This window comes from Saccoglossus kowalevskii, chromosome 21, assembly GCF_978046115.1.
Source record: "Saccoglossus kowalevskii chromosome 21, keSacKowa6.1, whole genome shotgun sequence".
Lineage (NCBI taxonomy): Eukaryota > Metazoa > Hemichordata > Enteropneusta > Harrimaniidae > Saccoglossus > Saccoglossus kowalevskii.
Genome location: NC_140661.1, coordinates 15,254,910 through 15,272,779, shown reverse-complemented (window position 1 = coordinate 15,272,779; position 17,870 = coordinate 15,254,910). Strand labels below are relative to the sequence as shown.

The 17,870-nt window shown below is 40.0% G+C and overlaps 1 long non-coding RNA gene across 1 annotated transcript; it reads right to left on the bottom strand.

The window, feature by feature from the left end:
• Positions 1-706: 706 nt before the first annotated feature.
• LOC146729657 (uncharacterized) lies at positions 707-3,592 on the bottom strand. Its single transcript, XR_014928076.1, has 2 exons — positions 3,510-3,592; positions 707-974 (listed from the first exon to the last, which is right to left on the bottom strand). It is a non-coding gene; the product is annotated as an uncharacterized LOC146729657 (long non-coding RNA).
• Positions 3,593-17,870: the final 14,278 nt, after the last annotated feature.

Below are 17,870 nucleotides of genomic sequence, written 5' to 3'. Positions count from 1 at the left end.
TTAACTGATAAACATGTTGATATTATACCAATAGATGAAGAGAGGGTACTAACCCCTCCTTCACATACTTTACTGCCGGAAGATAAAAACATACCGGCAGTAGAGCCCCTTTCTTCATCAGAGGACATTCAAGTTGTTCCTCCCCATATTTATGCTAATGTGAATATAACTAAGGAGCCCATCATTACCCCTGACGCCGTAGATAATGTGTCTTCGTCGCCAGGTAAGGCTTGTTCTGAGACTGCTATGGATAGTAGTCCTCCTCTGACAACGTCTCCTTCTTTTTCACCCTTTGTGACTGTTTCGCTCTCATTATCAGGTCAGTCCAGATTTGATGATTCGTCACAAGACATGTTTGCTGTCCCTTTAACGCCAGTTGACGAAATACGAGCAAATGAAGACACCTGTGACAATGATGATACAACCTCTGTTGCATCCGAGATGTCAGATATGTCGGATGTCTCGGTCACCGCTGATTCTGAGACAGTATTTTCAAATGAGTCTATCAAGGAATTTCTAACATCAACTATGCACTCAAAAAAGTTTATTGAAAACTGTATCGATTGTCACCCTAATCTCAAAAGTTTGGCCAATAAACTCATGAATTATCGACGAACGCAGGCACTAAACACGTCGCAAAAAGCACGCATACAAAAACTTGTCAATAAAATAAAAGCATATATTAAAGCAACTGGTCGTACTGTAATCAGTTTGTAAATGTTTTATTATTCATAATTTTACAATGGAGTCATCAATCACATGCAGTACATTGAATGTTAATGGTTGTCGAGATTCGTTTAAGAGATATAAAACGTTTGAATTTTTGAAACGTAATCATCCTTGTGATTTTTACCTGCTCCAAGAGACACATTCACTCCCCCAAGACGAGAATACTTGGAGGCTCATTTGGCGAGGTGATGGCGTTTTTTCTCATGGCACGTCTAACAGTGCAGGAGTTGCTATCCTTTTCAAACCTAAAACGAAAGTAGACATTATTGCTAAACATGATGTGCAACCAGGTCGTCTAATACATGTTCATGCTCGGGTTAATAATACACCTATCCATATCATTAATGTGTATGCGCCTACTAACGGTCCTGAGAGGCTTGAATCGTTCCAGATGTTAAAACGCCATCTAAACACATTAAGTGATGATCCTATTATTATTGGAGGTGACTTCAATTGTACCACTGTGCCCGACGTTGATCGCAATGGAGGTTCAGAGCCGGATGTGCGGACTTCAAACTTACTGAGCACTATCATGCGACGGTTTAAACTTGTTGACAGTTGGCGCCATTACCATGGTGATACAAAACAGTATTCCTGGGGCCGTGGTAATACACTGGTTCGCTTAGATAGATTTTATATCAATAAACATCTATGTAATAAAGTTAAAACCGTTGAAATTCATAATTCATCTCTTGCACTCTCTGACCATTCTTTGGTTTTTATTAATATATCACATAATAACTCCGATCGCCGCAATCCACTTTGGTGCTTGAATACCAGTGTTTTAGAAGACGAAGATTATGTTGGTTTAATTTCCGATTTTTGGTTGAGTTGGCAAAAGGAACGTGATAGATTTGATAAAATCCAGATTTGGTGGGATGTTGGGAAACATAAAGTTAAACTTTTGACACAACAGTATTGTTATCATAAACATAACAACTACAAACTATGCACTAATGATCTGGAATCTGAAATACGATCACTCGAGAAAAAATTAAAACACAACACACCACTTCCTAGGCAGTATACTGAGAAAAAAGTATTACTTGCACGCTTAGTAAATCACGCAGCCAAAGGTGCCGCAACTCGCGCGCGCCATAAGTTTCTTAATGAAACTGATAATTGTAATTCTTTCTTTTCAAGTTTAGAAAAACAAAATGGGAAAAAGAAAGCCATTGTTCATCTTTCACGACACGATGGCACCATTACTGAAAACTCGAGTGAAATTCAAAGGCTTACTCGATCTTTTTACCAAAATCTGTATAGCCCAGATCCAATTGACACCAATGCACAAAATATCATTCTTGCAGGGTTACCCCAAGTCGCTGCAGAAGACCGCGAGGACCTCGATAGTGAAATTACTTTCGATGAATTGAATAAAACACTTAAGCTGCTACCACGGGGTCGCACGCCGGGGTTGGATGGCCTGCCAAACGAATTCTATCAAACGTTTTGGCATGTTATAGGCAGAGATCTGCATGCGGTCATTATAACATCTATTGATGACGGCGTGTTACCACTCTCGTTCTCGCGTGCAGTCGTAACTCTCCTCCCCAAAAAGGGTGATAACACCAAGCTCAAAAATTGGCGCCCTGTTAGTCTGCTCGGTAGCGACTATAAACTATTCACTAAAACGCTTTCACTGCGTCTCCGCCCGGTTATGGGCATTATTGTTCATCCCGACCAAAGTTGTAGTATACCTAATCGACGTATTCACGATAACATAAACCTCCTACGGGATTCCATTGACTACGCTAATACATCTAATATCCCACTTGGCATCGTAGCTCTGGACCAAGAAAAGGCTTTCGATAGAGTACATCACTCGTACCTCTCGTGTGCTCTGTCAGCCTTTGGCTTTGGTTCACGGTTTATTGCGTATATCAAACTTATGTATGGTAATGCTCAGTCACTTGTTCGTGTAAATGGTGCGCTCACGTCTCCTGTTATGTTTTCCAGAGGGATTAGACAAGGCTGTTCATTGTCATCTCAACTTTATGTCTTAGCGATTGAACCCCTTCTAGACAAAATTCGAAATGACGATGGTATTCATGGCCTTCAAATACCTGAAAGTAACGGCTACCAATGCAAATTAACCGCCTACGCTGATGATGTTGAATTCCTTATGACACGTGATCAAGACTTCAATAAGCTTGCATACTGGCTTCGTGTCTATGAACAAGCATCTAATGCAAGAATAAATTACGAAAAATCCAAAGGGCTTTGGGCTGGCGGGTGGCGCAATCGTAATGAGTCGCCACTAGGTATTAAATGGAATAATGTGGGACTAAAATTGCTTGGCGTATATCTGGGTAATACGAAATCATACGAGGACAAAAACTGGCCAGAACTAGTACAAAAAGTTGAAGGCAAAATCGCCTTCTGGTCTAAATTCGCCGCAGGAATGTCCTATAGAGGGCGTGTTCTCGTCGTAAATCAACTTGTTTCATCACAACTTTTACACCGGCTCATCAGTCTTGCTCCTCCCTCTGAAACGATAAGTTATATCCAGTCAAAATTTATTGAGTTCTTGTGGCAAGGTCGTCACTGGATAACTGCTGAGACGCTCTATCTGCCACTTGAGAACGGAGGACACAATTTGATTCACCTACAATCTCGTATTAATGCTAATCGTGTTCAATATACTCAATGATATTTGTATAGTGATTATGATCATCCCAGTTTCAAATTCACAGATTACTATTTCAGTAAAGTAGGCAATTTGATGCTCACCAAGCGTTTGCTTGCAACTAATATAACATTACCACTTCCAAACTTACCTGGAGTTTACGCTGGGCTGTTACACTGCTGGAATTCGCTTGCAAAAAGGCGTAAAATCAATGATACTAATCCGGTCAGTCTCCTCAATGAACCACTATTTAATAATCCTTTACTTTGTCTTCCTACCTTTAATGAGACTTTTTTGATGAAATTTCTCCCGGCGGCCGGGATCACCAAGATACATGACCTAGTCGATAAACAGAGTAAAGCATGGTCTTCGAGTACGGAGATATACAACAAACTTAATATCCGATCGGAACGCCTAATACATCTCCATTTAAAATCATTACATCAAAGTATTCCTGAAAAATGGAAAGTAACAATCAACACTTACCTGAATAGTAACGAGATTAAATCACCCCAACCCTGGAATGACTACTACCAACTTCATCATTCTAATGAAATAAACTTGCCCCTATATAAACTAGAAAAAGGGACAGTGTATAAATACATGATTACATTGCTTCATATTAAACGGCATCCGGATAAATGTGACACAGTGTGGCGGGAAATCTTGAATCTCTCGGACGAAGATAAACAAAACTTCAAAGCTTGCTATGCTTCCCCGGTTACTAAGTTAGAAGGGGACTTACAGTGGCGCATTATACATGGAGCATACACTACTGGCAGATTTCTGGTTCATGCCAATTTTTCGCAATCGAACACGTGCCCACTTTGCGGGACAACGACTCCTTACGTCACATATTTCTTGATTGTCCTGTTATTGTTCCTCTGTACAACTGTATCAAAACAATAATAACAAATCTTGTTGTATCCGATGCTGACATACCTGTGTGGTGGTTTATTTTATTGCCTCCTGGTAGATTTGGTTTATTCGTATCTCGTCAAGCACGTAACTTATTTAATTATATTGCCTGTACTGCTAAGATTTCGATCCACATCAGTAGGCGCAACAAACGCCAAGAAAAATGGCGTGATCGAACCACTTGAAATCTTTAAGCAGCGCTTCATTTCAAGGTTAAAAGCCGAATTTGACTTTTTCAAAATAAGTAATAAATTACAGGTTTTTATCAATAAGTGGGCTATATGCGATGCGTTATGTACTGTGCACAATGACGAGCTTGCTGTTTACTTAGAAGTACGCTTGTAGTCTGCTACAAGTTAATATTCCTGGACCAGTCTGTTGTATTGGTATTGTTTTCACGGGTAAGGTCGTCACAGTTGAGAAGACCCACAGGTGCTGGTGTAACCGGCTTTAAGTCGGCTTCGTGGGGTGACATACTTTATGTATATCACGTTGATTTTCACTTCAAGTTTTGGTCGGTTTCTATAAACACCAAGCTTCCAGTTAGCTACGTTGGGTGGCCTGAGTACGCTCCGCCACGTCGTGTCACGGGTGACTGTCAAATCTCAAATAAAGTATTGTTTTTTCACACACTGAACCCGCCTACTGTCATTTTAAATCATGTCCACTTTTCATCACGAATAAATCAACTGGTAGTATTATCACGTAGTTTTTAAACTTTGTTGTGTGTTTTATTTCTGTTTTGGGACTGGTAGGGGGGATCGTAACTCCTTGTGGTGAGAACCAGTGAGACTGGCCTACTTGCAGGGTTCCAAAGCTTAACGTTGTACGTTTTATTGCTTTCATTTACGTTACTTGTCCTTGTCAAACTGCTTATTAAAAATCACTACTACTACTACAGGTGTGCGCACGTGTTTTTGCGGAGCTCCTGGTTTTTGGTGGTGGTGAGCTAATTCTGGCCTTTGTAGGCGCTTTATTTTGTAAATTATTTGATATATCGGTTTGTAAATATCCAGTGTCATTCATTGTAAGTAATTTAGTTGATTCTGCCCGCGTGTTGCGGGTTTTTTGGTGTTGTTCTGGTCCTTGGTGAGTGGTGTCGAGCGCAGGGCAAGATGGCCGCTGCACAAACAAAGAAATTCCATACACCATCTGGCAGACTCACTCCCAACCACGCGATTAGATGTGAGAATATTGAAGGCGTGCCTGTCAACACATATGTGGAAGCCGTGGCTGAAATGATCGAGGGAAACAATATTGTAGCAGCATCTCGCATGAACAGGTCTGTCATTGTTTTCTTGTCTGATATCACCTCCATTGAATTCTTGTCGGCATGTGGTCTTAATATTGGCGATCAACACATTGCTGTTGAACCGCTAGTACGTCTTTCAACAAAATTGATACTCTCCAATGTCCCTCCGTTTTTACCAAATGAAGCCATTACACACGCACTGGCACCTTATGGCCGTGTTATTAGCTCTGTTCGAGCGATCCCGCTTGGTTGTAGGAAACCAGAACTAAAGCACGTAAAATCTTTTAGGCGGCAAGTGTACGTGCACTTGAAAGAGGTTGATATAAACGGTTTATTGCCAATAATCTATGAAGGAATAAAATACAACGTTTATGTTTCAACCGATGAATTGGTGTGTTTTGGTTGCCATGAAAAGGGTCACACGCGACGAAACTGTCCTGGCACGCGCCCCATTGTTATGCAAAAACCGTCAAACAATGAAAGCAATCATGATAAAATTACTGAATTGAATGAGACACATAGCAACACGTGCGAGCAAAACGAACAACAACAAACAGGTGAACAAAGCAGTGTAAATAATGCTGATGTTGAACTGACAAACGATGATGGTATACCAGGTGAGAATCTAGAGGATATGAATTTAACTCAACAAAATATCCCTAAAAAGCGGAGTAGATCAAAATCACCGGATAACAGAAATAACACTGGTAAATCTAAAAAAGTGCAAACTGAAAATGATGTAAATAATGGTTCTAAAATAATTGAATTAACTGATAAACATGTTGATATTATACCAATAGATGAAGAGAGGGTACTAACCCCTCCTTCACATACTTTACTGCCGGAAGATAAAAACATACCGGCAGTAGAGCCCCTTTCTTCATCAGAGGACATTCAAGTTGTTCCTCCCCATATTTATGCTAATGTGAATATAACTAAGGAGCCCATCATTACCCCTGACGCCGTAGATAATGTGTCTTCGTCGCCAGGTAAGGCTTGTTCTGAGACTGCTATGGATAGTAGTCCTCCTCTGACAACGTCTCCTTCTTTTTCACCCTTTGTGACTGTTTCGCTCTCATTATCAGGTCATTCCAGATTTGATGATTCGTCACAAGACATGTTTGCTGTCCCTTTAACGCCAGTTGACGAAATACGAGCAAATGAAGACACCTGTGACAATGATGATACAACCTCTGTTGCATCCGAGATGTCAGATATGTCGGATGTCTCGGTCACCGCTGATTCTGAGACAGTATTTTCAAATGAGTCTATCAAGGAATTTCTAACATCAACTATGCACTCAAAAAAGTTTATTGAAAACTGTATTGATTGTCACCCTAATCTCAAAAGTTTGGCCAATAAACTCATGAATTATCGACGAACGCAGGCACTAAACACGTCGCAAAAAGCACGCATACAAAAACTTGTCAATAAAATAAAAGCATATATTAAAGCAACTGGTCGTACTGTAGTCAGTGTGTAAATGTTTTATTATTCATAATTTTACAATGGAGTCATCAATCACATGCAGTACATTGAATGTTAATGGTTGTCGAGATTCGTTTAAGAGATATAAAACGTTTGAATTTTTGAAACGTAATCATCCTTGTGATTTTTACCTGCTCCAAGAGACACATTCACTCCCCTAAGATGAGAATACTTGGAGGCTCATTTGGCGAGGTGATGGCGTTTTTTCTCATGGCACGTCTAACAGTGCAGGAGTTGCTATCCTTTTCAAACCTAAAACGAAAGTAGACATTATTGCTAAACATGATGTGCAACCAGGTCGTCTAATACATGTTCATGCTCGGGTTAATAATACACCTATCCATATCATTAATGTGTATGCGCCTACTAACGGTCCTGAGAGGCTTGAATCGTTCCAGATGTTAAAACGCCATCTAAACACATTAAGTGATGATCCTATTATTATTGGAGGTGACTTCAATTGTACCACTGTGCCCGACGTTGATCGCAATGGAGGTTCAGAGCCGGATGTGCGGACTTCAAACTTACTGAGCACTATCATGCGACGGTTTAAACTTGTTGACAGTTGGCGCCATTACCATGGTGATACAAAACAGTATTCCTGGGGCCGTGGTAATACACTGGTTCGCTTAGATAGATTTTATATCAATAAACATCTATGTAATAAAGTTAAAACCGTTGAAATTCATAATTCATCTCTTGCACTCTCTGACCATTCTTTGGTTTTTATTAATATATCACATAATAACTCCGATCGCCGCAATCCACTTTGGTGCTTGAATACCAGTGTTTTAGAAGACGAAGATTATGTTGGTTTAATTTCCGATTTTTGGTTGAGTTGGCAAAAGGAACGTGATAGATTTGATAAAATCCAGATTTGGTGGGATGTTGGGAAACATAAAGTTAAACTTTTGACACAACAGTATTGTTATCATAAACATAACAACTACAAACTATGCACTAATGATCTGGAATCTGAAATACGATCACTCGAGAAAAAATTAAAACACAACACACCACTTCCTAGGCAGTATACTGAGAAAAAAGTATTACTTGCACGCTTAGTAAATCACGCAGCCAAAGGTGCCGCAACTCGCGCGCGCCATAAGTTTCTTAATGAAACTGATAATTGTAATTCTTTCTTTTCAAGTTTAGAAAAACAAAATGGGAAAAAGAAAGCCATTGTTCATCTTTCACGACACGATGGCACCATTACTGAAAACTCGAGTGAAATTCAAAGGCTTACTCGATCTTTTTACCAAAATCTGTATAGCCCAGATCCAATTGACACCAATGCACAAAATATCATTCTTGCAGGGTTACCCCAAGTCGCTGCAGAAGACCGCGAGGACCTCGATAGTGAAATTACTTTCGATGAATTGAATAAAACACTTAAGCTGCTACCACGGGGTCGCACGCCGGGGTTGGATGGCCTGCCAAACGAATTCTATCAAACGTTTTGGCATGTTATAGGCAGAGATCTGCATGCGGTCATTATAACATCTATTGATGACGGCGTGTTACCACTCTCGTTCTCGCGTGCAGTCGTAACTCTCCTCCCCAAAAAGGGTGATAACACCAAGCTCAAAAATTGGCGCCCTGTTAGTCTGCTCGGTAGCGACTATAAACTATTCACTAAAACGCTTTCACTGCGTCTCCGCCCGGTTATGGGCACTATTGTTCATCCCGACCAAAGTTGTAGTATACCTAATCGACGTATTCACGATAACATAAACCTCCTACGGGATTCCATTGACTACGCTAATACATCTAATATCCCACTTGGCATCGTAGCTCTGGACCAAGAAAAGGCTTTCGATAGAGTACATCACTCGTACCTCTCGTGTGCTCTGTCAGCCTTTGGCTTTGGTTCACGGTTTATTGCGTATATCAAACTTATGTATGGTAATGCTCAGTCACTTGTTCGTGTAAATGGTGCGCTCACGTCTCCTGTTATGTTTTCCAGAGGGATTAGACAAGGCTGTTCATTGTCATCTCAACTTTATGTCTTAGCGATTGAACCCCTTCTAGACAAAATTCGAAATGACGATGGTATTCTTGGCCTTCAAATACCTGAAAGTAACGGCTACCAATGCAAATTAACCGCCTATGCTGATGATGTTGAATTCCTTATGACACATGATCAAGACTTCAATAAGCTTGCATACTGGCTTCGTGTCTATGAACAAGCATCTAATGCAAGAATAAATTACGAAAAATCCAAAGGGCTTTGGGCTGGCGGGTGGCGCAATCGTAATGAGTCGCCACTAGGTATTAAATGGAATAATGTGGGACTAAAATTGCTTGGCGTATATCTGGGTAATACGAAATCATACGAGGACAAAAACTGGCCAGAACTAGTACAAAAAGTTGAAGGCAAAATCGCCTTCTGGTCTAAATTCGCCGCAGGAATGTCCTATAGAGGGCGTGTTCTCGTCGTAAATCAACTTGTTTCATCACAACTTTTACACCGGCTCATCAGTCTTGCTCCTCCCTCTGAAACGATAAGTTATATCCAGTCAAAATTTATTGAGTTCTTGTGGCAAGGTCGTCACTGGATAACTGCTGAGACGCTCTATCTGCCACTTGAGAACGGAGGACACAATTTGATTCACCTACAATCTCGTATTAATGCTAATCGTGTTCAATATACTCAATGATATTTGTATAGTGATTATGATCATCCCAGTTTCAAATTCACAGATTACTATTTCAGTAAAGTAGGCAATTTGATGCTCACCAAGCGTTTGCTTGCAACTAATATAACATTACCACTTCCAAACTTACCTGGAGTTTACGCTGGGCTGTTACACTGCTGGAATTCGCTTGCAAAAAGGCGTAAAATCAATGATACTAATCCGGTCAGTCTCCTCAATGAACCACTATTTAATAATCCTTTACTTTGTCTTCCTACCTTTAATGAGACTTTTTTGATGAAAATTCTCCCGGCGGCCGGGATCACCAAGATACATGACCTAGTCGATAAACAGAGTAAAGCATGGTCTTCGAGTACGGAGATATACAACAAACTTAATATCCGATCGGAACGCCTAATACATCTCCATTTAAAATCATTACATCAAAGTATTCCTGAAAAATGGAAAGTAACAATCAACACTTACCTGAATAGTAACGAGATTAAATCACCCCAACCCTGGAATGACTACTACCAACTTCATCATTCTAATGAAATAAACTTGCCCCTATATAAACTAGAAAAAGGGACAGTGTATAAATACATGATTACATTGCTTCATATTAAACGGAATCCGGATAAATGTGACACAGTGTGGCGGGAAATCTTGAATCTCTCGGACGAAGATAAACAAAACTTCAAAGCTTGCTATGCTTCCCCGGTTACTAAGTTAGAAGGGGACTTACAGTGGCGCATTATACATGGAGCATACACTACTGGCAGATTTATGGTTCATGCCAATTTTTCGCAATCGAACACGTGCCCACTTTGCGGGACAACGACTCCTTACGTCACATATTTCTTGATTGTCCTGTTATTGTTCCTCTGTACAACTGTATCAAAACAATAATAACAAATCTTGTTGTATCCGATGCTGACATACCTGTGTGGTGGTTTATTTTATTGCCTCCTGGTAGATTTGGTTTATTCGTATCTCGTCAAGCACGTAACTTATTTAATTATATTGCCTGTACTGCTAAGATTTCGATCCACATCAGTAGGCGCAACAAACGCCAAGAAAAATGGCGTGATCGAACCACTTGAAATCTTTAAGCAGCGCTTCATTTCAAGGTTAAAAGCCGAATTTGACTTTTTCAAAATAAGTAATAAATTACAGGTTTTTATCAATAAGTGGGCTATATGCTGTTTGCTTAGAAGTACGCTTGTAGTCTGCTACAAGTTAATATTCCTGGACCAGTCTGTTGTATTGGTATTGTTTTCACGGGTAAGGTCGTCACAGTTGAGAAGACCCATAGGTGCTGGTGTAACCGGCTTTAAGTCGGCTTCGTGGGGTGACATACTCTATGTATATCACGTTGATTTTCACTTCAAGTTTTGGTCGGTTTCTATAAACACCAAGCTTCCAGTTAGCTACGTTGGGTGGCCTGAGTACGCTCCGCCACGTCGTGTCACGGGTGACTGTCAAATCTCAAATAAAGTATTGTTTTTTCACACACTGAACCTGCCTACTGTCATTTTAAATCATGTCCACTTTTCATCACGAATAAATCAACTGGTAGTATTATCACGTAGTTTTTAAACTTTGTTGTGTGTTTTATTTCTGTTTTGGGACTGGTAGGGGGGATAGTAACTCCTTGTGGTGAGAACCAGTGAGACTGGCCTACTTGCAGGGTTCCAAAGCTTAACGTTGTACGTTTTATTGCTTTCATTTACGTTACTTGTCCTTGTCAAACTGCTTATTAAAAATCACTACTACTACTACTACTACTACTACTACTACAGGTGTGCGCACGTGTTTTTGCGGAGCTCCTGGTTTTTGGTGGTGGTGAGCTAATTCTGGCCTTTGTAGGCGCTTTATTTTGTAAATTATTTGATATATCGGTTTGTAAATATCCAGTGTCATTCATTGTAAATAATTTAGTTGATTCTGCCCGCGTGTTGCGGGTTTTTTGGTGTTGTTCTGGTCCTTGGTGAGTGGTGTCGAGCGCAGGGCAAGATGGCCGCTGCACAAACAAAGCAATTCCATACACCATCTGGCAGACTCACTCCCAACCACGCGATTAGATGTGAGAATATTGAAGGCGTGCCTGTCAACACATATGTGGAAGCCGTGGCTGAAATGATCGAGGGAAACAATATTGTAGCAGCATCTCGCATGAACAGGTCTGTCATTGTTTTCTTGTCTGATATCACCTCCATTGAATTCTTGTCGGCATGTGGTCTTAATATTGGCGATCAACACATTGCTGTTGAACCGCTAGTACGTCTTTCAACAAAATTGATACTCTCCAATGTCCCTCCGTTTTTACCAAATGAAGCCATTACACACGCACTGGCACCTTATGGCCGTGTTATTAGCTCTGTTCGAGCGATCCCGCTTGGTTGTAGGAAACCAGAACTAAAGCACGTAAAATCTTTTAGGCGGCAAGTGTACGTGCACTTGAAAGAGGTTGATATAAACGGTTTATTGCCAATAATCTATGAAGGAATAAAATACAACGTTTATGTTTCAACCGATGAATTGGTGTGTTTTGGTTGCCATGAAAAGGGTCACACGCGACGAAACTGTCCTGGCACGCGCCCCATTGTTATGCAAAAACCGTCAAACAATGAAAGCAATCATGATAAAATTACTGAATTGAATGAGACACATAGCAACACGTGCGAGCAAAACGAACAACAACAAACAGGTGAACAAAGCAGTGTAAATAATGCTGATGTTGAACTGACAAACGATGATGGTATACCAGGTGAGAATCTAGAGGATATGAATTTAACTCAACAAAATATCCCTAAAAAGCGGAGTAGATCAAAATCACCGGATAACAGAAATAACACTGGTAAATCTAAAAAAGTGCAAACTGAAAATGATGTAAATAATGGTTCTAAAATAATTGAATTAACTGATAAACATGTTGATATTATACCAATAGATGAAGAGAGGGTACTAACCCCTCCTTCACATACTTTACTGCCGGAAGATAAAAACATACCGGCAGTAGAGCCCCTTTCTTCATCAGAGGACATTCAAGTTGTTCCTCCCCATATTTATGCTAATGTGAATATAACTAAGGAGCCCATCATTACCCCTGACGCCGTAGATAATGTGTCTTCGTCGCCAGGTAAGGCTTGTTCTGAGACTGCTATGGATAGTAGTCCTCCTCTGACAACGTCTCCTTCTTTTTCACCCTTGTCGTCTGTTTCGCTCTCATTATCAGGTCAGTCCAGATTTGATGATTCGTCACAAGACATGTTTGCTGTCCCTTTAACGCCAGTTGACGAAATACGATCAAATGAAGACACCTGTGACAATGATGATACAACCTCTGTTGCATCCGAGATGTCAGATATGTCGGATGTCTCGGTCACCGCTGATTCTGAGACAGTATTTTCAAATGAGTCTATCAATGAATTTCTAACATCAACTATGCACTCAAAAAAGTTTATTGAAAACTGTATCGATTTTCACCCTAATCTCAAAAGTTTGGCCAATAAACTCATGAATTATCGACGAACGCAGGCACTAAACACGTCGCAAAAAGCATGCATACAAAAACTTGTCAATAAAATAAAAGCATATATTAAAGCAACTGGTCGTACTGTAGTCAGTGTGTAAATGTTTTATTATTCATAATTTTACAATGGAGTCATCAATCACATGCAGTACATTGAATGTTAATGGTTGTCGAGATTCGTTTAAGAGATATAAAACGTTTGAATTTTTGAAACGTAATCATCCTTGTGATTTTTACCTGCTCCAAGAGACACATTCACTCCCCTAAGATGAGAATACTTGGAGGCTCATTTGGCGAGGTGATGGCGTTTTTTCTCATGGCACGTCTAACAGTGCAGGAGTTGCTATCCTTTTCAAACCTAAAACGAAAGTAGACATTATTGCTAAACATGATGTGCAACCAGGTCGTCTAATACATGTTCATGCTCGGGTTAATAATACACCTATCCATATCATTAATGTGTATGCGCCTACTAACGGCCCTGAGAGGCTTGAATCGTTCCAGATGTTAAAACGCCATCTAAACACATTAAGTGATGATCCTATTATTATTGGAGGTGACTTCAATTGTACCACTGCGCCCGACGTTGATTGCAATGGAGGTTCAGAGCCGGATGTGCGGACTTCAAACTTACTGAGCACTATCATGCGACGGTTTAAACTTGTTGACAGTTGGCGCCATCACCATGGTGATACAAAACAGTATTCCTGGGGCCGTGGTAATACACTGGTTCGCTTAGATAGATTTTATATCAATAAACATCTATGTAATAAAGTTAAAACCGTTGAAATTCATAATTCATCTCTTGCACTCTCTGACCATTCTTTGGTTTTTATTAATATATCACATAATAACTCCGATCGCCGCAATCCACTTTGGTGCTTGAATACCAGTGTTTTAGAAGACGAAGATTATGTTGGTTTAATTTCCGATTTTTGGTTGAGTTGGCAAAAGGAACGTGATAGATTTGATAAAATCCAGATTTGGTGGGATGTTGGGAAACATAAAGTTAAACTTTTGACACAACAGTATTGTTATCATAAACATAACAACTACAAACTATGCACTAATGATCTGGAATCTGAAATACGATCACTCGAGAAAAAATTAAAACACAACACACCACTTCCTAGGCAGTATACTGAGAAAAAAGAATTACTTGCGCGCTTAGTAAATCACGCAGCCAAAGGTGCCGCAACTCGCGCGCGCCATAAGTTTCTTAATGAAACTGATATTTGTAATTCTTTCTTTTCAAGTTTAGAAAAACAAAATGGGAAAAAGAAAGCCATTGTTCATCTTTCACGACACGATGGCACCATTACTGAAAACTCGAGTGAAATTCAAAGGCTTACTCGATCTTTTTACCAAAATCTGTATAGCCCGGATCCAATTGACACCAATGCACAAAATATCATTCTTGCAGGGTTACCCCAAGTCGCTGCAGAAGACCGCGAAGACCTCGATAGTGAAATTACTTTCGATGAATTGAATAAAACACTTAAGCTGCTACCACGGGGTCGCACGCCGGGGTTGGATGGCCTGCCAAACGAATTCTATCAAACGTTTTGGCATGTTATAGGCAGAGATCTGCATGCGGTCATTATAACATCTATTGATGACGGCGTGTTACCACTCTCGTTCTCGCGTGCAGTCGTAACTCTCCTCCCCAAAAAGGGTGATAACACCAAGCTCAAAAATTGGCGCCCTGTTAGTCTGCTCGGTAGCGACTATAAACTATTCACTAAAATGCTTTCACTGCGTCTCCGCCCGGTTATGGGCACTATTGTTCATCCCGACCAAAGTTGTAGTATACCTAATCGACGTATTCACGATAACATAAACCTCCTACGGGATTCCATTGACTACGCTAATACATCTAATATCCCACTTGGCATCGTAGCTCTGGACCAAGAAAAGGCTTTCGATAGAGTACATCACTCGTACCTCTCGTGTGCTCTGTCAGCCTTTGGCTTTGGTTCACGGTTTATTGCGTATATCAAACTTATGTATGGTAATGCTCAGTCACTTGTTCGTGTAAATGGTGCGCTCACGTCTCCTGTTATGTTTTCCAGAGGGATTAGACAAGGCTGTTCATTGTCATCTCAACTTTATGTCTTAGCGATTGAACCCTTTCTAGACAAAATTCGAAATGACGATGGTATTCTTGGCCTTCAAATACCTGAAAGTAACGGCTACCAATGCAAATTAACCGCCTACGCTGATGATGTTGAATTCCTTATGACACGTGATCAAGACTTCAATAAGCTTGCATACTGGCTTCGTGTCTATGAACAAGCATCTAATGCAAGAATAAATTACGAAAAATCCAAAGGGCTTTGGGCTGGCGGGTGGCGCAATCGTAACGAGTCGCCACTAGGTATTAAATGGAATAATGTGGGACTAAAATTGCTTGGCGTATATCTGGGTAATACGAAATCATACGAGGACAAAAACTGGCCAGAACTAGTACAAAAAGTTGAAGGCAAAATCGCCTTCTGGTCTAAATTCGCCGCAGGAATGTCCTATAGAGGGCGTGTTCTCGTCGTAAATCAACTTGTTTCATCACAACTTTTACACCGGCTCATCAGTCTTGCTCCTCCCTCTGAAACGATAAGTTATATCCAGTCAATATTTATTGAGTTCTTGTGGCAAGGTCGTCACTGGATAACTGCTGAGACGCTCTATCTGCCACTTGAGAACGGAGGACACAATTTGATTCACCTACAATCTCGTATTAATGCTAATCGTGTTCAATATATTCAAAGATATTTGTATAGTGATTATGATCATCCCAGTTTCAAATTCACAGATTACTATTTCAGTAAAGTAGGCAATTTGATACTCACCAAGCGTCTGCTTGCAACTAATATAACATTACCACTTCCAAACTTACCTGGAGTTTACGCTGGGCTGTTACACTGCTGGAATTCGCTTGCAAAAAGGCGTAAAATCAATGATACTAATCCGGTCAGTCTCCTCAATGAACCACTTTTTAATAATCCTTTACTTTGTCTTCCTACCTTTAATGAGACTTTTTTGATGAAATTTCTCCCTGTGTACCACGAGTCATCACTCACAATCACCTTCAGTGACAGCTGAAGGCGAAAACAATCAGTAACCCAGGCATACAATGCAACACGTATATGCCAACGTGACGGTGGTAAATCCCGCACCCCCCATTGTAGAGAATCCTGACCCCCCTGATGATTCTCCACTGCCACCCTTTCCGCCAACCCCAGTTTTAGAGTTTAGCCAAGACTACTCCCCAGGTTCTATGATTGATGAATCGCAAGATTTATTTTCAAGTTCACCAGTAAGTGAAAGCACTGCAGGCATCGAAAAACAGCCTGAAACCAGTGAGTGTGAAGACGATGACAACGTTTCCGTCATGTCAGACACACCAAGTTTAAATGAACAAATTAAGGTAGCGGGACTATTATTTGCATACTTGTTTTCATCTTCTAATTGTGACCAAATGACTACAAATAGACCAAGGAAAGGTTGTTTTTTTAGAATCGCTAGACTTCAAGCTTTTCAAAGGTGTGTTTGCCACGCCCGTATCTGCATTCTATGACCCGTTACTTAATCAAAGGTGAAAAATTACTTTTTTTGTAAAAAAAATAATTACGCATTTATGCTGGCGATAAGAAGTATTTTTTTCACTTTTCCTAGTTGTTCAATAGTCTGGTAAATTGAATGTGTCTGGTCAGTTTTATTCAAGCAACGCGTTCTAAAAAATAGTGTGTTGAATTTCAATTACTGTTTTAGTCGCATTGCCCCTAACTGCAGCTACATTGCCCCCAACTCAAACCACAACTCGTTGGTAAATAATCGATGAAATAGTTTGTCTGGACACATTCAAGTTCCTCTCACTGTCACCTTAAAGCTGTGAAAATTTGGTGTTAATCCGCCGACAATAAGTATACGTTATTTTTTTGTTAAAGACCTTGTATTTTGAAAAACATAAACTCCTAGAAAACGTCCATGAAGGAACAGCAAAGATTTTCAAGCTTGTTTATCGGCACAATCAATTTATTTTCCCATCAAGGTCTGTTTTAACATGTGTAGGGACATGCAAATGTGTAAGACTATTGGAAACCAAAAAAATAAAGGAATGGCATAGCTATAATTGGATAAATTCTGCATATGAAAACACCAAAATCAATGATTTTTTGCAGTGCTGTGTGACCTTGTGTCTGACACATTCATATGCAAATGACTAATCTGTGAAACAAATAGGGGCGGAGAAAAACCACTCAAATGTTTGGAAACACTAATTGTGTGTCAGATAGCTACTGATAACACATCCTAACATTGCTTTGTCTTGAGTTTATCTTTGAACCTTATAGGCACACAGATTAAACCTGTGTTGTTGATTTTGGAAAACACTACTGAGGCTGCCTTGCTTCCCTTCAGAAAATCTACATTTTAACCAACTTACATGACATTCTACGTTATGTTGACTTTATCACATGAAAGTTTATAGTGCATTTCATCAATTAATAAATAAATGTGAAAATCGTAATTTTCAACACAAATAATAGTCTCGCTACCTTAAATCCATATCAAACACATCTATTGAAGAATTCCTAGTGGACACAATGCACTCAAAAGTATTCATTTCAAAATGTTTCGAGTTTTATCCAGACCTCAAAGTTCTTGGTAAATGTCTGATAACTTACA